Below are 21,634 nucleotides of genomic sequence, written 5' to 3' on the forward strand. Positions count from 1 at the left end.
CATGAATTTTCTTTTACAAACTTTATCATGACTTATACAGACTATCACATGCTTGTACTTTCCGACTTGTCCTATACTATCTCTTTCTTAAATAACCAGTTGTTCTCTAGGACAAGAATTCAGCATACAAGACCCTGTCTTGTATAAAATTAGTCTTTTTGTTAATATCCTTCCTTACCAAAAATACATATGTATATCTATAACTTTATTTACATTTCTCCCTCCTTATCAGTTCCTTTCTACCTCATTTCATAAATAACCTTTTCAAGTTGATAATTTGAATTAACCTTTACATAGCTTTTGAATTAGACAAAGTTATTCTTTTTCTCGATAAAAAGGCATATTCTTTGGCACATATTATATAAACCTACGAAGCAAGAAATCCTGAACTCTTTACCAGATGTTAGCATTTTAAAGATGAGAACAATTTCACAATTTTTAGAAACTTATCTTCCCATATATTATAATAACTCTTTCTTAATTGGAAATGACCCAGACGTCCAGTAAACATCCAAAATAATTTTAAGATTTTAAGCTATACAAAAAGTTCACTTACAAGCATTTATCTCATTACATTTACCTAATTTATTTCTTTTTAATAGTTTAGCAAGATTACTTATAAAAGTTGTGCTACTAGGCAAATCTAGTCATCATTCAAAGTTACTTCCTGATTAAACATTTTTAAAGTCTGAACATTAGGTGAACACCTAATAAGAGTCTTACAGTTGAATACATGAGCATTTTGCTGATAACCCCAAAGATTCAGGTGTTTTTATTGAACCAACAATCTTAAATTAGTCTTATTTATCAAAATTTGAAAATTCAGAAGACATTTCTATTTTTATCGATAATTTTAAACCCAGTTTTATTTACCAAAGATTCACATGACTTTGAAAAGCATTTGGACTTAATTTATGAATATTCATTTGCACTAATTTGATAGCATGCTAGACACAACACATAACACATGTACATACATAAACATATCTAAATATGTGTATACACACAGAAAGACGGAACACTTACCCATTTGCTTTTACCTCAGAATTCTAGTCATAAGATAGCAATATAAAATTCACCACTTTATAAAATATAGCTGGATTCAAATTATTTCTTCAAAGATTGAGACCTGTCCATGTGGCTAAACTTCGTTTTCCCTGATAGGTAAGCCAAGGAAAGCTATAGAATAGAACTTGGGTAAAGTAGTTTTTATTACAGTTTTGATTTTAAAAACCTCTTTTCTCCTTTTTAATAAGGGGAGAGAGGGAAGGGGTTGATAGGATTGTTCTAGGGGTGCCCTTGGAGTCCTTGAGCTGCTGGAGAACTTAACCAGCAGTGGAGAAACTGAAGAAAGTTTTCAGGTGGCTACTTTCTGATGCTGAGTGTCTGCTGCTTCAGGGAGTTGTCCATCAAGTCAGGGGTCTGGGACCTCCAGACAGATGGACTTGAGCAAGGCAATAGTAGGGAGTGTAGGCTGGGGCTAATTGGATAACAGGGAGGGGTGTCTCATGACCTTGGGGTGGAACCCTGAGCTGGAGAACTGGCAGGATCTCTTCAGAATCATGGGACGGAGGACACTCTGTGGGAAGGGGAATGGCCTTTCTAGGAGGAACAGCTAAGATGGGGTTATCCAGCAAAACTGGCACAGCTGCTTCGTGCCTGGAAGTAACATGAGCCAGAAACATTCTACAACCACCGCTTAAGTCAGGATCCTGGTAAAGGACCATAAAGGCCTTTACTTAAGCAACCTCTCCCTATTTTGTTTCTTTTCTACAGAATAAATCTAATTGTAAAAATAGTTTTATAACAAAGAACCATTTCTAGGCCAAATATTTTGTTTTCCAATTTGTACTAGACCTGAGCAATGTTGCAGTAGAAATGAGTTTCTTTTTTTTAAGCCTTCTAATTTGAATTTGATTTAATTGCCAAAAAGGCACCCCAGCAGTGAGTCCTTCTGGATGCTTACCATTGTCCACATGTCTAACAAGGTTCTCTACCAGACACAGAGGTTTATCTAAGTCTAGCGAAATCTCCGTTATTTTCTCTTTTGCATTCCCACCTACTTTTTCTCAAGAATAGTCAGTACACAGTTGCTGCCAATTCCTGCAAAGAGGGCATAGGTACAGGGTACAACAAAAGTAAATGATGAGATATGAGTGGGCAGTGGAGTGATAACTGCATTCACCAGCAAACAGAATATGACAAAAGAGGTGGCTTTTCTTTTACTAAGCCAAGTATAAAAGGAAAGGTAAAAATAGAGTGACAGGATTAAGAACCCCCTAGAGAGGGACTCTAACCCACCACACTCGTAGAAGGGAAACTAAGGAATAAATGAACCCCCTCGGGTAGGACTCTAATCTACAGTCTTAGAAGGACATGCCAATGCTGAAAACCCCAGAGCATCTGAGGGTAGCCAACAGGACCAAATGCTGAAAAACCTGCAGCACCTGGGTATTGGCCAGTGAGGGTCCCCTCACCATAGGCCAAAATCCCCAGAGCATCTAAGGGGTACTCAAGAGTGAACCCCAAAGACCACGTTGGGGCCAAAGAACAATGTGACTCTGATATCACAGGGTCCCCTCACAACAGGGGACCTCTCACAACCAAGTATCCTGCCTTACACAATTGCTCAAATAAAGTTGGCAGGGAGTAAAAGCAAAAACTGTAAATGAAACATACATTGCAGGGAGGAAAATAAAAAGGACCCATGGAAAAATAAAATGGCATTAGAGTAAAAAGGACCTAGAGAAGGGTCAATGATGATATAGTTGGTCAGATGTACTTCTGTCTAGGGCACCCAAACTATGGGGGATTTTGAATTGACCATCTAACCAGAGACTTCATTTCCTGGTTCACCAGATGTCAAAGAAGGGGCAGAGGGAACATTTACCCATCTGCAGAAGCCAAAATGATGCTGACTGGTCTCTAACTTGGGCCCCTGGTGAAGGTCTCCCCTAGGTTCCCAAGCTTGGGAGGGTTTGACTGCTGCAAGGAGACCAATGTGCAGACCATCAACTTGCCGACCACAGTTGGTCCCAGTGAGGTGTCAGCCCCTTGCCCATCAGCTCAATCTGCTGCTGTCACCTGATAAGAAAGATGATGGCTCTGAAAACAGCCTTTGACTGGTTTTACAGCTCTGCAGTGTTAGTAGGTATTTGGTGTTACAGTCTCTGTGCTACAGCTCTGCACCTTGGATTGTCACCTCACTGTCTCTCTCGACTGTATCATCAGTCACCATCTCACTGCCTTGCCACCTCTCTTTACCATCTTCTCACCTTCTATTTGCCATCTCACCATCTTACCAACTCTTGCCATCTTCTCGAGCCACATGTTGGGCACCAGAAGATACAGGGCAGGTGAGCTTCAAAATTTGGGCTTATCCAGGCAGTATTCATGGCTTCACTCAGGAAATAATTCAAGAGCAAGCTGATGGTGGGAAAAAGCAGGTTTATTAAAGCGGCAGTGTACAGAAGAGTAGCTGCTCTTTGCAGAGCGTGGATAACTCATAGGCAGTGCACCCAGAGTAGGAAGTTATAGGCTGTTGACTAGCTGTATTTGTACCCACTTTTAATTACATGCAAATTAAGGGGTGGGTTATTCAGAAATCTCTAGAAAAGACATGGCAACTTCTGGGTGTTGCTATGGCATTTGTAAACTATCATGGCACTGGTGGGACTGTCCTATGCTGATTAGCAGCAAGGGCAACCAGAGGTTGCATTTGGTGCCATTTGCTGGTTCTGGATGGTTTCTTTATTTCATCTTATTCGAACCGGAAAATAAGTTCTGCCAGTCTCTGATCTCAAGGTTATGTATTGCTGAAATTCAGATAAAGATATAGAGGAATCAAAATTACCATTAATCTCATAAATATGACAGTAATAGTTACCAGACAGACCTCTCAGGTTTTCATAATTAAAAGTCCTTCAGTTATTCCACTTCCCCAGCACCATTTTCCAGATGAGAAAGGTAGAGCTCAGAGATGTGAAAGCTCCTTCATCAAGATCACAGACTTGTAAATGTCAGATTCAGAATTTGAAAATAGGTATCTGACCCCTAAAATCTGTGCTCCTTTCAATAGGACCTAGTAGTTAAAAAAGAGGGAGTGTAGAGAGCAGTTGAGTCAACATTGTGAGAAATGTTTGGAAGAAGCTGTACCTGTGGCTATGGCAGTAAAGGGAAAAGAGGTAGCTTGATAGGGCTGGGGTCTGGGTGGAAAGGTGGAAATGACTTCAATAGGAGGAGGACACTACATTCCTTGTGAGACACAGACATTTTCAGCCATCTCAGCCCATTTATGGAGCCCAAGGGTAAGGACTATTTCATCTAATCATGCATTCTTCCTCATACTCATCCACATATTTTAAGAACAACACATTATCTCTGAAAGAGTATTTTTTACATCGTAAGTCGACAGATCTAGTTTGAGGTTCTGACTTTGCCAGATACAAGATGAACAGTGAGAGGAAAATCATCCTTTATGAGCAATAAGAAGCATTAATCTCATAAATTTGTAAGTAGCATTTGATGATGTTTGTGAAATGACTTTTAAAAGTGGTTAATCCCTTCCTACATGTTAGGCTGTTATAACTGGTTACCTTTTATTTCCTTATATGTCTGAAGAGTAAGTCACTTCCACATCAGTTACTGAAGTCTAAGGCTGTGACTGAGAATCTTGACAACTCCTATGACTCAGGCAAATGCCACATCTGTACACACACACACACGCAGCATTCATCAGGAATTGGAGTAAGCAGAGCTATAGTGTTTCCAAAAGTCTCCTACTCCCCCCAAATTATTAAGTGCTCCTTCTACGGTGTCTCAACCTTCACCAAACCAAATAATTAGGTCAGGTATAACTTTGAGATGCAGCATTTTAAAGCTCTAGAATTATATCTTTCCTCCTCTTTTTTTTCCTAATGTTTAAAATGTATTAAATGTAAAACTAATATTTTCATGAATGAAAAACGGCCTGAAACCAACATGCTACTTGCATTAGTGTACTAATATGTCTTAAAATATAAGCGATGTGGCCAAGCGTGGTGGCTCATGCCTGTAATCCGATAGTGTGGGAGGCCGAGGCGGGAGGATCACTTGAGGGAAGGAGTTTGAGACCAGCATGGCCAATATGGCGAACCCCCCCCATCTCTACTAAAAATATAAAAATTAGCTGGGCATGGTGGTGTGCACTTGCAGTCCTAGCTACTCAGGAGGCTGAGGTGGGAGAATCTCTTGAACCTGGGAGGTGGAGATTGCAGTAAGCCGAGATCATGCCACTGCACTCCAGCCTGGGTTAGAGTGAGAATTCATCTGAATGTGATGCTACAATAATTGTTTACTTTTTTTCAGTATATATTGGGGTGGAATGGGATTGGGATGTCAACCAGTGGCAGGATGTAATAAAGTTATTCAAAAACCTCACCAGCTTCGAGTAGTTAAACAAAATGATAAGTTAAAACATGCTAGTTAAATTAGATTATGAGGTAAAAGGATGTAACTATTTCAGTAGAATACATTTTAGACTATAAAGAAGAGAAACAGAGAAACAAAACAAAACAACACAAAAAAAGCTCTTATTCCTTTCACTCTTCCCAACACCAGGGTTAGTTTTTCAGGTCTTTTCTCCCATTCATTGATTGGTTCACTGAAACTTTAGTATTGCATACATTCTGAAAACTCTGTGTTTTGATCTGTTTTTACTTCTGTAGCTCTTCCACTGGGGAATTCTACTTGCCTTTTGTTTAATTTGGCTGTTACATAAATATGTTGAAATGTTCCAGTATTTTAGTTCCTACTGTGAAAATATTTTGTAAGCAGCAGTATTAAAACTCTTTTTCTCCCAGCTCTATAGATCATAGGAATTTGAAAGCAGCAAAGGAGTATGAGGCTTTATCTAATACACTCCCTCATGACACCACTGAAGCCTAGAAAAGAAAATGGTTTGCCCACAGTTCACCTGGAGGTAGAAGACCCTCAACTAGGATTCAGCATTCATGACTCCAGTGCAAACTGATGTTTAAATTATAAAAATAAATTTTGCTTTTTATGATATTTGTAAAACAAATTAAATGGATTTCACTGAAAAATGTTTTCCATCTCACAGTCCAAATCAACTAGTACTTGTTAACTATGTGGTGTAATTCTATTCTCACAAGAGCCAGATAGGGTAAGTGTTGTTATTATCTTCATTTACCATGGGAACTTTGAGGTATAGAAAGGTTAAGTAACTTGTCGAGTTACAAAGCTAGTGAGAGGTGGATGGGAGATGTGTACTGTTACCACCAGGCTCCAGTTCTGTGCCCTTAACCACTAGGCTTGTCACCATGTGCTTGTTTTCTTCACTATGTAATACAGTTATGATGTGCATGTAAGAACTGGTATAATGGCAAAGTTTTTAGTTTTTTACATCTGATTACTTGAAGTTTAACTTTTAAAGTTAAAAGTTTCTGCCTGCATTACACGGGTCTATCAAACTCTATCTCTATTGCCCAATTATTTTATTCCTATTCAACATTTCACCTATCTGTGAAATTCTGAAATTGCTATAGTTGTGATGTTTTCTGGTGCAAATATATCTTACCATTCTTTGCCTCTACAAACAAAGAAACCTTCAGGTATTGGATGAGTAAAAAAATAAAATTTATCTTAATAGCTTTGCCTTAAGCCCTTTCTCAATTATTCAAAACAAACCAAAAATACCTCTTTGCCTCTAGGGGTAGTTTTGGCTTTCAACTATTAATTTCACCCTTTTCTGAGAGAAAGGTGCTTTCTAGGATGAAAAACTGTAGTTTCTATTTGGGGTTGGGGCAGGGGCAGTGTTCCCTGTCCAAAGTTTTGATGTCATTTTTGGCTCAAGTTATATCCTGTACTGAATGAGTCACTATGGGAGGAAACCAAAGAATAGAAACTGGACTTTGCAGTTGAGAAGGAGAACTTATGAATTCCATGACAAATTACCTTAGTCCATGTAAAATAATCTGAATAGTGAAAGTTAATGCCCCAGTCCTCTAGTGCTGAGCTGAGGTGAATTTGTGGAGTGAAGCAGGACTGAATTTGCTGATGTTGGCTAAGGGCTTTGAAAAGAAATACTGGTCCCATAGTCACACCCTCTGCCTGGTTCTCAATCCTCACTGGTCTTTAGGAATTGGAGAAAGCAGATAATTTAGGGATTTGTTTTATTTTATTTTTTGAGACTGAGTCTTGCTCTGTTGCCCAGGCTGGAGTGCATTGATCTTTGCTTACTGCAACCTCCACTTCCCAGGTTCAAGTGATCCTCCTGCCTCAGCCACCCAAGTAGCTGGGATTACATGGGTGCACCACAATGACCGGCTAATTTTTGTATTTCTAGTAGAGACGGGGTTTCTTTATGTTGGCAAAGCTGATCTCGAACTCCTGACCTCAAGTGATAAACCCGCCTTGGCCTCCCAAAGTGCTGGGATTACAGGAGTGAGCCACCGCGCCCAGCCAGGGATTTTTTAAATAAACATTAATTTGTCTTATTATTAAAGAAAACCAGACTTATTTCAGTGTTTTAAAACTATGAAAGTGTTTTAAAACTATGAAAATTACTTGTCACCCCAAGACCCAGAGAAGCTCATTGTAAACAGTTTTCTGTTTCTCTCGTTTCATGTATTTAAATACTTAAACACCTGTCTGAATGAAAAATGATCTGAAACCCACATGCTACTTGAGTTAATATGTTAAAGTATCTTAATATCATGTAAAAAATATTACATATCTCCTCATTATATGAGTTCAACAAATTTGGGTCTTGTTATTTACACGTTTTTTTTTTAGTTTTTTTTGTCAATCTGTAAATCAGAGTATCACAATATACATGGATAGTTTACCATAGATTAATATTATTCAAAAACATATTTTTAATGCCTTCATCATATTTTCTTCTATAAAAATTACTATCTATTTTGTCATTCTCCCTGTATACTTTTCTCTCTTTATTTTAAATCAGGAATAAGTATTGAAAATCTTTACTGAAAATCCTTATTTTCAATACGCATTCCTAATATAAAACAAAGAGAGAAAAGTACACAGGCACATAAATCATTGATTTTTTCCTTTTTTAATCAAATAAATAATATATAAATATTTTTGCTAATAATATTTTGTTAATTTCTTGTGCAGTGGTGCTATCTCAGCTCACTGCAAAATCTGCCTCCTGGGTTCAAGTGATTTCCTGCTTCAGCCTCCTGAGTAGCTGGGATTACAGGTGTGTGCCACCATGCCTGGCTAATTTTGTATTTTTAGTAGAGATAGGTTTTCACCATGTTGGCCAGGCTGGTTTCGAACTCCTGACCTCAGGTGATCCACCTGCCTCAGCCTCCCAAAGTGCTGGGATTACAGACTTGAGGCACCGCACCTGGCCTAATAAACTTTTGTTAATTTCTTTAAAATTAATTTAAAATTCTATGACAAAGTACAACATTATTACAGAAACTTCATAAAATACATAATGACAAAAGAAAAAATATAATCTGATAACTTGATATCACTCTTAGCTTTTGATGTTTATATTTTCATTATTTCCCATTAAAATGTTACAATAGCATATTTCACTTAACTATAGAATGTAACTCTTTTCAAGTCATTAATTTTTTGTAAGCGGCCTTTTTAATGGTTTTATAATATTCCATTTTAAGAATATATTACTTTAATGACTGCATCTTATTGGATATATAGGTTTTTCTCACTGTCTTAAATTATAAATATTCTGTAATAAACATCTTTTGATACATGCTGCCAGATTTTGTTCCTGATACTATTGCCATTTATTCACTTCTTTCCCAAATCTGTCCTTAGTGTCTACTGTGTGTTAAGGCACTGTGCTGAAACAAGAAAAATAGGCACTAGCCTTATGGATTTACAGTGTAGAACAGTGCTGCCCAATAGAACTTTCAGCAGTGATGGAAGTGTCTGCATTGTGCAATGCAGTTATTTTATCTTTCTAATTTAAATTTGAATTGAAATAGCCACATATGGCTAGTGTGGCTACTGTCTTGAATATCATCGTGAAGAATTTTCCTATTCATACTGTCAAATCTGTCAGCTTTCTTGATTACTGTATACTGTTAGCACTCTAATGGGATCTATATTAAGATGTCCTTTCATATATTATGTAAAGAGGAATACTTATTCTATTGCATGTTTTATAAATTCAGTACTACTTTTTAAAAACTCAACATATTAGCTAGCCAGTTACCCAGAGTAAATATGAGAACCCTAATATCTTGTATGCTGATACATATTGATGCATATGTTAATATAGATTATAATATATTTGTTCCAAGTGACTAATTAAGAGGCACTGGAAAATCAACAAGTAGTCTAATTTTAAAATAATCACTCTATATTCTACTCAACATATCTTTCTGCTTTAATTTATATGGCTAAAAAATAGTTCTAAAGAAACAGAGTTAACCTTCACTTGAATTATCCACAAGTAAGACATTTAATTATTTTGCTTTAAAATTTTCTCATTCCACCTGTGTGAAAACCTGTACTTAAATATACAGCTACATGTGGTAAACTTAAGTTCCACAATTGAAATGGAAACAGTTTAAATTCATAATTTGTAGATAATGCAGAATCAGTTGAGTGAAAAGATAGCACTAATCACAATTCTATGGATATATCTCTTTCTATAACTAACTTTATAATTATAGTACAATTTTATATATTCACTTAATAAACAAACAGTTAAAACAAATACTGATGTTAGGGAAGCCAAAATAAAATACAAACAATAAAAGACAAGCCTAATTGTATTACAAATGAGTGAGATAACCACACTAAAGAGAATAGAGAACAACTAACTAAAATTACTATGGTAAAACATTATCTTGACTGGATACTGTATGGTTAAAGTAAAAAAAAATGTACATAACTGCTGTAATCATATTATAAATGTTTTTACAGGAGTGTTGACTAGCAAAATGTGTATTTTATACACACATGTTTTCTAAAATGTTTATGTATATGCCACAATTGAGCAAATAAGTAAACAAATTTTAGATGATGAGAGTCAGATTTCTGACTGTTGGAGAAAGAAGTATGTAAATAAGAAAAAGAGGAAGGGTTAAATGAATCCTGTGTTGTTATGTGGATTAGAATGAGAGGTATCCATATAAGTTCTTTGTTTTTAGCGTATATACTGATAAACAGATAAAGAAATACAGCTAATCCCTGTTACTCACAATAGTGATGGTCCATAAAATCACTGAGCTAGCAAATACAGCACCATTGCTCCTAAGGAAATACAGAGTTAGGTTCCCATGAGCCTCTGGTCACGTTTTCATCAATCAATCAATCAATGCATAACCTTGTTTTATGTGTGTTTCTAGTTAAAGACATTTAATACATATTGCTGACTCATTACTATTGAATTCACAGCCAACAGCACTATAATGTATGCCTAAAGGAAGCTTATCTAACATACATATGTTCTCTGTAAGGCACACCACAACCGCCTTGTGCCTAAGAACACTAGCCAGTGCTTCGGCACTACACTCGGGATCTACTTTAAACAGCAAAGTCAGCAACACAAAGCACAGAAAAGCAAAAAATGTGACACTAGATAGATCTCCAGTGGGACATGTATCTACAGTATGAGAACTGAAACAAGATGGCAAAGCATTGCTTTGTTCACCTTGAGCTGTGATAATGTGCATTGGGTGACTCAGATTTTTCATATTCTGCCCAGGTCTGAGAATGACTTTGAAAATATCTTGAGAATTGATTTGATTTTGGGGTTACAAACAAATTTTAATGAATAGGTGAATTTGTGAATAAAATTGCAAATAATGAAAATCAGCTGTGTGTGTGTGTGTGTGTGTGTATTTGTGTATTCATATTTATATAACCTAGCTATGACTGGTAAGAGGGTCAAAAGCAATGGCACCCCTTTAAAAATGATGATTCCTAGCACCTAGACTTTGGTGCTTAAACACCACTACCCAGAAAAGGAAATTAGAACTCCTTAGAGAAGTAGTTGATTTCAGGGTTAGGGCAAGAAAAGTGCTAATTAAGTATTTAACATGTTGAGTTATTAGAAAGTAAGAAAGTGCGAAATGAGAAAAGAAAAAAGTGGTTTGTCACAAGAGCATAGGAGACAATCTGAAGGAGCTGCTAATGAACAAATTGAGCAATAAATAATAATAGTACTGGATTTTAACGTCCAGAATAAAACAAAATGCTCTTGAGTCTTTGCTGACATCAATACATAATTCAGTAAATAAATTGATACATGAGGGAAAAGAGACAACCCCTTTTCACAGTAGAATTTTAATTAATAAATGCAGAAGGAAATCAGGAAATAGAGAACCACCATTAGGCAAACACCGTAGTAATATATGTCATAAAGTCTCCTATGGATACAAAAATTAATTGGGAGAAACAGAATTTTGCATAGTCTCAAAGTATATTCCCAAGATACTTACCAACTACAAAAAGAAATCTGTGGGAGAACCTGGTTAACACCAGCTTTATCAAATCATCAAGGTAAACATCATTTGGAATAAGACACATTGATAAATATGTGAACCCCTTGGTCTTGATGCACTAAGAAAGTCACAAAACCATTTTTGTAGTATTCTTATCAAAAAATATATAACGTCATTGTAATTTGATAGATCATTAGACAAACATAAATGGAAGGACATTTTACAAAACAGTATTCTTCAGAAGTATCTAGGTCATTAAAGAAAAGGGAAGACTGAGGAACTATTACATTTTGGAGGAGACTCAGTAGAAAAAACAGCTAAATGCAGTGTTAGATCCTGAATAGGATCTTTTGGAACAGAAAAGGGCCATTAGTGGAAAAACGGGTGACTATCAAATAAAGTCTAGAGTTTAGTTAATAATATTGTATCACTGTTAATTTCCTGTACTTTTGTTATATAAGTTGTTAATATTAGGGAAATGAGTGGAGGATATAACAGAATGCTTACTAATTTTGCAGCTTTTATCTATGTCTGAATTACTTCAAAATAAAATGTTTAAAATACTATTAAAATTCATTGAGTTCATTTTCCTTCTTTCATGTCTGATTTGAAATTAGTTTTATGTTAAATCTGGAGTAAGAGAAACTGAAATTCATAAATATCTAAGAATACTTTAAAACTAGTTTTGCTTATCTTAGATATGCAATTTTTTTATCTTTTCTGGTTCCTCTCAAATAATACTTGCTCAAGTTATCTCAAGACAAAGGTGTTTTCTTGTTACAAGTGGATTAATATCTAACTGCAAAACCAGTCCTCTCGGGAGTCACCTACCTTCTTGGATCCTGTCATGGGCCAGAAGATCTCTAATAGCAGCTCTACTGCTCTCTAAGCCTTTGTTCCCCAGTAACTTGCATTACCTCTTTCTTTATGCCTCTGTCACAGTCTGTCACTGCTTCATGTTCTTGGTATTTCTTAGTTCACATCCGAAGAGAAGGAAATAAATTGGCAACATCATTTTTTTAAGTTGAACCGGTCCTCATTGAATGTCACAAGCAAACTTAATGGATTCCTTGTCCTTAGATTACAATGGTAATCTTGTCAATTCTGGCCCTTTTGGTACTTGGACACATAATACAAAGCCTGACCACCTAATGATTGCACTAAACAGGGGCAGTGGGTTAAGTAGCTGAGCATTGTATTGGCAGGCAATATGTTCGACCTATGTACAGTAGTGAAGAATAACAGTTTGCTGTCGCTTATATAATACTGTGGTAAATAATTTTACTTCTTTACAGTGTTAGTAATTTATATATTTTTTCAGTGCTTTACAGGCTAACAATGTGTTCACTCATGTAACTTCATGTGGCACTTTATATTAAAATGAAATGAAGTCTTACACTTTTAGGAAGTGGAAAATAGATATTAATACTGAGGTATATTGAGATGTTTTATGTGAGATATCTATATTATTTGAATACATTGTGCACTTTGAAAGTACAAGAAATTTTTGTTCATTTAGCAGTCTGCTTTTCCCGCTCCGTCTTGAAAATGCTCACCAGCTTGTCCTAATGATTAATTACTGAGGTGTCAATAACACAAAGAGTAATAGTTAACAGAATCAAAGTGTAAATCCTAGGAGGAGGCTTGTATCTTATTCAATCCAGTATCTCATTTTTAAATCAATTTATCTATCTTCCCTAAGACCATTAAGGAAGACACATGCTCTTATTTTTGCTTTAGTATAATCATCCTTGTAATAAATTCTTACTAGAATTTACCACTCAGGAAAATTTTTGTTGTTGATAAAAAAACATCTTTTAGTTGGAAATACAATTACACAATCTATGTTTCTCTTTTTATGATAGCTGTGAGGAAGCACAGGGCTAGACTTAATTTTCAAGTATGGTAGTTATATGAACATATTCTTAAAATAGAAGGGGAACATCACACACCAGGGCCTGTTGTGGGGTGAGGGGAGTGGGGAGGGATAGCATTTGGAGATATACCTAATGTTAAATGACAAGTTACTGGGTGCTGCGCACCAACATGGCACATGTATACATGTGTAACTAACCTGCACGTTGTGCACATGTACCCTAAAACTTAAAGTATAATAAAAAAAATTCATTGTCTCCAATTCATTAAATTGTTAAGTAAAAGCTGTATTAAACATTATGTAATACCTTATTTAGCTGTAATTTATACATGCTTATCTAACAGCATATGTTCTTCTCTAAGTCTCTATTTCCATTTTCATGCAAGCCACCTCAAATCATTTTGGAAAGCTGCTAATCAGTCAATGCTTATTGAGCATATACTATCCATTAAAAGCTACATCAGTGAAAAGTTCACAGGAGCCTCTGTTGTGGAGGAGTCTGCATTCAAATGGGGAGGGCATTTAAAAAATAGAAAATAGTAATAAAATAAGTTAAAAACTCCTCCACGCCATGATCTAATCTTATATTTCTCTGTGTTTCACAATGTCAGAGATATTACTGAGAGAAGTGAACACTGCTAAACTAAACAAAGCAAAACATAGGAGCAATTGATTTAATCTTTTAGCCTTGATGATGGAGCAAAACCTGGGGAGAAACTGATGGTGCAAGGGGCAGAGTTGTATTACTAGCACTTGCAGAGCCATATAAAGTGTGTGTGTGTGTGTGTGTGTGTGTATAGTTAGCCCTCCATATCCATGGATTTTATAGTCATGTATTCAAATAACTATGGATTTAAAATATTTGGGGAAAGAATTGCAACTGTACTGACATGTACAGACTTTTTTTCTTGTCATTATTCCCTTAACAATGGTGTCACAGTAATTACATAGCATTTACATTGTAGTAGCTATTACAGGTAATCTAAAGATGATTTAAAGTATACAGGAGCATGTGAATAGGTTATATGCAAATATGACACCATTTTATGTAAGGGAATTGAGCATCTGAAGATTTTGGTATCCAAGGGAGGTCCTGGAACCAATGCTCCATGGAATCCAAGGGACGATTGAGCATATATAAATATATATACACATAAACACACAAACACACACCATATATATTATGTATGTAAACATATACATAGAGAAAGTGTATTGAATACATAAAAGGGACACATTTTGGATGTGTCTTACAGAACTTTAAATACGCTATTTTTTAAATCCTACTTTTCCACTTTGTGTAACTAAGTAAGTGCTCAATAAATCTTCGTTGAGTGAATGAATAGAGGAAAAATTGCTTTCAAAGAGTTATGGGAAAATAGTATGCTCCCTATAGATAAATATAGATTAAAGCTGAATACTAATCACATTAGGGCGTAAAACAGTTTTTGTTCAACAGTAAAAATAGCATAAGTTTGCATCCAAATTATAGGTATACAAAAAGCAACAGGGCCAGCTTTTTTCACTGAGCTATACCTAGTTAATTCAGGGCCTTTTGCATAATAAATGCTCATTAGATTTGATTGTATTGATTTTTTTGAAAAATAAATTAAAAGCCAATCCAAGCATGTCTTATAACAATGAAAAGTTTAAAAATAGGTATGTTAGTGATTTAGTAATTAAAATGAGCCGACTTTAATTAGCATTAGTTAGTGAGTTTTGAAATACCAACCTTCAAAGCCTCATAAACAGTGAACTAGCACAGCTCTGACACTAATTGGGTCTTCTCAGGAGCCTAGTAAGGCTGAATGTCATTTACTTAGCAGTGAACAGCTTGGCTAGGTTACAAGGACTCCCACTCCCCAAAAAATTCATCTGTGCTAAAATCAACTGTAAATCTTTATATGTAAAATCTAGTGTGGTTAGTGAATGAGCCCCTAGAACAGAAAGAACAGAAACACTTTCTGGCTTCTACCAATTTCCATGCAACATCGCTGCCTCTTACCACCTTCTGCTAAGAAGGGGTAAAATAGAGGACCTTGAGGCTGGAGTGGAAGTGGCTGAACCTGGCTTCTCCTGTCGTTTTCAATGCTGATTACCTGTCAGCTTCTAGAAGATTCAATTTTCCCTTGCATTTTTGTCTATTCCTCTCTGAGAAAGCTGGCAAGAAACTTCTTGCTGAAATGCTTTTCTGTTGGTTTTCCTCTTACCTCACTGGCCTTTCTCTTCCTTGGTCTTTTTATTGGCGCTTTCTTAGCTCCCTTGCCTGCAAATGCTGGAGTAACCCAGGAATTACGTTACTTTTCCATTGGTGCATAACAAATTACTACAAATTGTAGTGCTTTAAAATAACAGACTTTTTTTTAATCTCATAGTTTCTGTGTGTCAGAAGTCTGCTCACAGCTTACCTGGGTCTTCTGCAAGGCTGCAGTCAGAGTATCATTTGGGCCTGGGATATCATCCGAATTCTTGACTTCAGAAGGATTTCTTTCTAAATTTACTCAAGTTTTCTGCAGAACTTATTTTCTTTGAGCTATAGGAGGGAGGGCCTTATGTTTTGTTGGCTGGAGGCTGAAGGCCTTGCAAGCTGGCAGCTGGAGGCTGCCCTAAGTTTCTAGAGGCTTCCCTCAGTTCCTTGCCAGATTGTTTCCCCTACATGACTGCTTGCTTCACATACATCTCACCGTCACATATTCTATTGGTTAGAAACAAGTTACAGATCCTGCCTACATTCTGGGAGATGGGAATCATACAGGGATGTGAACACGAGAAGGTGAGGATAATGGAGCACCTGAGTCTGTCCACTTGAGGGCTAGTTCTCTGTCCTCTCCCCTCTATCTGCACTCATTTCTTCTTACATCTCAACGGCTATATCTATGGTGTTAAATTTGATCGTCCTCAAACTTCACACCAGTATAGCCAACTGCATAGTTTATATATAGTTCCTCTTGGATAGATCTAGTGGACATCTCAAATTTCATATATCTAAACCCAGAATAATTATTTCCCACCAATCACCTGTTTTTTTCCCACACTCTTCCAGCCTCACTAAATGCCAGCTCACTTACTCAGATAAAAACCTTTGTATCATCCTTGACTCTACATTCTTCATACCCACATCTAGCTTATCAGAAAATCCTGTCCCGTCTATTTTCAAAATATATTCAGTCTCTGACCATTTCTCTCCACTTTGTAAAAATGCTTCCTGTTTTATTCCCAGTAAAAGCTACACCATCTGGCTTTTTTGTTACTTCTCTAGCCTCTTCTACTACTGTTCCCTTTTTCATTCCATTCCAGAATAGTGGCTAACTTGCTGTTTTCTGAGCAGCTCAGGCACCCTCTCACTTTAGAGCCGTTCAACTCACTGTTCCCTTTTACTGGAACACTCTTCCCCCAGAAGACTGCATGGCTGACTCCCTCACCTCCCTCATGGCCTTTGATATGTGAAACATTACAGATGAGTCCTACCCTATTCACCTTTTTGCTATTGCAATCTATTTTTTTTCCTTCCTGTGTTCCAAGTGTCCTTTATACTGCTCTCCCTTCTCCTTTTTTTCCTGTACTTATAATCTTACAACATTCTATATAGGTTATTCATTATATTTATTGTTTATGGTCCCTGTTTCCTACTAGAATGTGAGTTTCATGAGGACACAGATCGCTGTCTCTTTTGTTCATTGCTTTATCTGAAGCCGTTAAATGTTCTTGGTATATAAATAGATGCTCATTAAGTATTTGTTGAATGAATGAATAAATAACGCAGTTAGTCTTGTTCTCACCTTGGTATCTGCAGCACCTTCAATTAATCCTGGATTCATAATCACTTACAAAACTATTTTACCTTCAAAACGTTTGAAACTTGCCATTTCTTGTTTAGCATCTTCAGTTGGCACTAGGGTCTGATTTAAAATTTAGGTTACTTGGTAGCCCTCTGGTTACCATTCCAGCCCTAATGGGGGTAAAGTCTATCTCCATTTCCTAGCAACTGGCTCAGAACCTACTTCTAGTCAGATTGACCACAAAGAACCCCAACACCACTGCCTCTGACTTTGCTGTTGATGGATACTCATGCAGTTTAACCATATGCCAGATTATTTTACATCAAATGTTGCCTCTCACCAAACATGTACATGTACCTTGGTGAATATCTCAGTGCTTGTTTCACTCCAAGCATTAAGAAGGAGGTAAAACAGGCAGTGGTAGTCACCTGACTCCTCTCCCAGCATACCCCTCCAGGGTTTTTTCTTCTGTGGACTGTTTATCTTTTATCCTATGCTCTTTTTTTCTGTGTCCCTACATCCTTGAGAACTATTAATATCTGCTTTTTGGGTGGGATTTTCTGTTATTCACATATACTCTAAAGTAGTAAATAAATGTATCATTTTCTCTAGATTTTTAAACTTTAAATCCTCACTATTGTTATAGAATGAAAAATGTATTCCTTTCAACCACATTTGAGGCATTAGTATGCTGGTTAATTTGATTTAGGGCTCAAACATTAGAGAAGTCCATTTCTGTTTCCTTGAACTTGCATGAAAGAAGTTGCTGAGAAGTCTCCAAGCATATTAGGCAAACCTTGGCCAGAACCTTCCATTTGAGGTTGGGTACAGGTGAGTGGTGACTCATGAAGGTAGCTGGTATAAAAAAGAGAGTTATCTCAACCACATGGGTTGAGAAAAGTTTAAAGACTCATTCTCTACCACTATTGGAAAACAGGTAGCTAGGCCCTTGTCATGTGCTTTACGATGCTTCCTTTTCAACTTTGTTTCTTAAAAATTATTTTAATCAGATATCATTTGTATGACAATATTTACTGTTAATGAAGTAGTATATGGTGATTTTCTCTGAGTAACATAGCCTGTACTTACCTCTGGCTTTTTCATTGTCTTTGAAATCTGACACTAATTTTCTAATTGCATTTTTCTAGGAAGCAGAATCTGAAACTTTCTGAGGAGAGCATTTGAACTTCAGATTTCTAACAGGTAACGAGAAAATATGGAAAAGACCCACACTACCTACATTACACTTTCACAAAGTAAAAGTTAAAGTTCTGGTAGGAAATTTTGTAAAAAATAAAATTCACACTGAATTCATTTTTAAAAAATTGTATGTACTTTTAAGCACGATGCTTATTACTGAGAATCAGCCCAACTACACAAAGAGACAGATGTCAGTTTAAGTAGACAAATGTTTCAAAAATAAAATATTTTTTATCAGCAGTAAATGTTTTACTTGATAGACTAACTTGATAGTCTTAACTACACGAACAGTTGGATACAAAAGAAAATGTGTGTATTGCCAGCAAACATTTTCAAAAGATAAGCACTTGTGCCAAGTACTACATGCTTAGAAAATCTTTCATTTGGCCAGCTGAGACCACCACGTGTCTTAAAATATGCCATCCATCATTTCAGTGTTAAGAGCGCCCCCTGGTGTGGTTGTATATTTATATGCTTCCGTGACTTTTAGACGTTTTAAAAATTTCATTTTGCTATTAGATGGTGATGGGCCTTTTTTGCTGGGTTCACTTGGTCAGTATGGTGTGTAACCATCTAGACATTTGTATTTAATATTTTTCTTGTCTTTATCCATGACCGTGTCTGGAGTCAGTGGTCAGCTTGAAAGCCGAATTTGGGAATATTTAATTCCTAAACTTCCTCAGTCAAGCTAATGGCCAATAATATGTCATTTATTAAGTATGAAATTATATATTGCGATAAAATTTTACAGGATAATCAAGTTATTTGGTGGTAATAACTTTGTTAAGTGGCAAATTGCTGTGAACAATTTCTTTTTGGTAAGTTCATGGACATTATAATAATTTAACATGAGAATTCAGACAATATATTTTGCTTTTAAAATATCTATTGTGTAGAAACTAAATAACCCAAATGTTGATATTTCCTTACAAGCCAGCAACTCCTCTCTGGTGATATAACTTGCAAATATAAGCAAAATAATTCACCCATGTGTCATAAATAGGACTCTTATTTATTACCTGCCACCAGGGAATAACCCCATAGAATTGCAGCCAAAATTGGCAGCAAAGTACCTGTTTTGTAACTTTTTTTCTTGTATTTTATTTTTAATCCTTTAGGAATATAAACCACTCTTGCAAAGTGAAAGTACACATAATATTCTAAATCACATTTCTGTATATTTGATAATTGCAATTATTTTCCCTAATTGTTTCTTCTTCAGACTAAATTATCTTGATTTAACCATTTCTCATATAAATTGTTTGAAATTTAATAATTTGCAGAACTACAATTGTGAACTGTTTGCAGTAGACTGCTTTTGTTTTTATTTTTTTCTCTATGTTCCTCTCTCCTTTGATTCTGAAACCATAAGCTCAGTACAATATTTACATTAATTCCTGGCTTGTTGAAAGAATGTTTTTAAAAACATAGATTAAAAAAATCAGAGCAATGAATCTGCCTTAGTAGACCTGTGTTTGAATCCCAGCTTTCATATTTACTTGTAAAAATCATGACTGTGGACAAGTTGATGACTCTCTCGGAGTCTCAGTCTTTTCTGTAAAAGAGGAATGCAAATCACTACTTCAGAGGATGTCCTTAATACATTCTTTACATTAATATGTGCTTAAAACTTATTATATGCCAGATATGGGTACCTTATGACACCCCTTATTTTTCACAAGTGTATGAATGTGGTATTATTATTTCTATATTATTGATGAGGCTTAGTGATGCTAAGAAGCCTCATAAATGGACAAGCCAAGATTCTAATTCAGGTCTTTCTGACTTAAAGTGAGCTCATCATCACTGGCCATCAGAGAAATGCAAATCAAAACCATAATGAGATACTATCTCACACCAGTTAGAATGGTGATCATTGAAAAGTCAGGAAACAACAGGTGCTGGAGAGGATGTGGAGAAATAGGAACACTTTTACACTGTTGGTGGGACTGTAAGCTAGTTCAACCACTGTGGAAATCAGTGTGGCGATTCCTCAGGGATCTAGAACTGGAAATACCATTTGACCCAGCCATCCCATTACTGGGTATATACCCAAAGGATTATAAATCATGCTGCTGTAAAGACACATGCACACGTATGTTTATAGCAGCACTATTCACAATAGCAAAGACTTCGAACCAACCTAAATGTCCAACAATGATAGACTGGATTAAGAAAATGTGGCACATATACACCATGGAATACTATGCAGCCATAAAAAATGATGAGTTCGTGTCCTTTGTAGGGACATGGATGAAACTGGAAACCATCATTCTCAGCAAACTATCGCAAGGACAAAAAACCAAACACCGCATGTTCTCACTCATAGGTGGGAATTGAATAATGAGAACACATGGACACAGGAAGGGGAACATCACACACTGGGGCCTGTTGTGGGGTGGGGGGAGTGGGGAGGGATAGCATTAGGAGATATACCTAATGTTAAATGACGAGTTAATGGGTGCAGCACATCAGCATGGCACATGTATACATATGTAACAAACCTGCACATTGTGCACATGTACCCTAAAACTTAAAGTATAATAATAATAAAATAAAAAAAGTGAGCTCACAACCACTGTGCTATGCATTTAATTTAATCATGCTTATTCATGTCTACTGATTTGTTAATTCATTTGTCATTACTGTCAAATAATCTCCCACTGCACATAGAGGAAAGCAACCTTCAGGGAAAGCATAGAGGAATCATTTTGTATGGATGCTCTTGTCTGAAAGCCAGAATTGCTTTGGGCATTTATTCTTCTATGAAGTTTTTTCAAACCAGGTGGTGCATTAAGACATTGCTTGTTATTACCATGATTGAGCTGATAATAGCAGTGACAACAAATAGGGGTATTAGGTTAGTGAACTTGAAGGCTTCTTTATGAATAATATAAAATCGGGGTAAAGGAATGTTAATTTTAGAAACTGTTGCATCCTTCTAATCCACCATTTATTTTGTGTTTTTTGTTTCCTGGACCTGGGAGCATAGTATAAGTTTGATGTGCATTGCCATTCAATTTAAGTGTCTAATTACTTGCATTGGCTTTGTGAAGCTTGTATCATTTTCTTTATGGGTTAAGAATTATTTTTTGATTTTTATATACCAGATTTCCTGTAGTTGCTACAGAGGCCAATGTAATAAGTTTCTCATTTCATTAGTAAGTAGTTTTGAGGGCTACTAAGTAGCTCATCACAGAAACACAGCGTGAACACGCCTGTTGTTTGCTTAATAAAATCTAGTGCTGCATATTATTTCCTTGGTCCTTGAGATTTGCTCTAAGAATTAGGCTGTTCAATCACAATTCAGAGCACATTGTTAGGCT

At 36.2% G+C, this 21,634-nt stretch overlaps 1 protein-coding gene across 1 annotated transcript in view; it reads left to right on the forward strand.

The window, feature by feature from the left end:
* The window catches only part of LOC100982199 (cytochrome c oxidase subunit 7B2, mitochondrial), a 170,480-nt gene that overhangs the window by 45,908 nt on the left and 102,938 nt on the right, over positions 1-21,634 (forward strand). The window contains exon 2 of the mRNA XM_014344682.3: positions 18,257-18,311. The gene's annotated coding sequence lies outside the window, so the exon portion shown is untranslated. The remainder of the gene's footprint in view (positions 1-18,256; positions 18,312-21,634) is intronic.

This window comes from Pan paniscus, chromosome 3, assembly GCF_029289425.2.
Source record: "Pan paniscus chromosome 3, NHGRI_mPanPan1-v2.0_pri, whole genome shotgun sequence".
Taxonomy (NCBI): domain Eukaryota; kingdom Metazoa; phylum Chordata; class Mammalia; order Primates; family Hominidae; genus Pan; species Pan paniscus.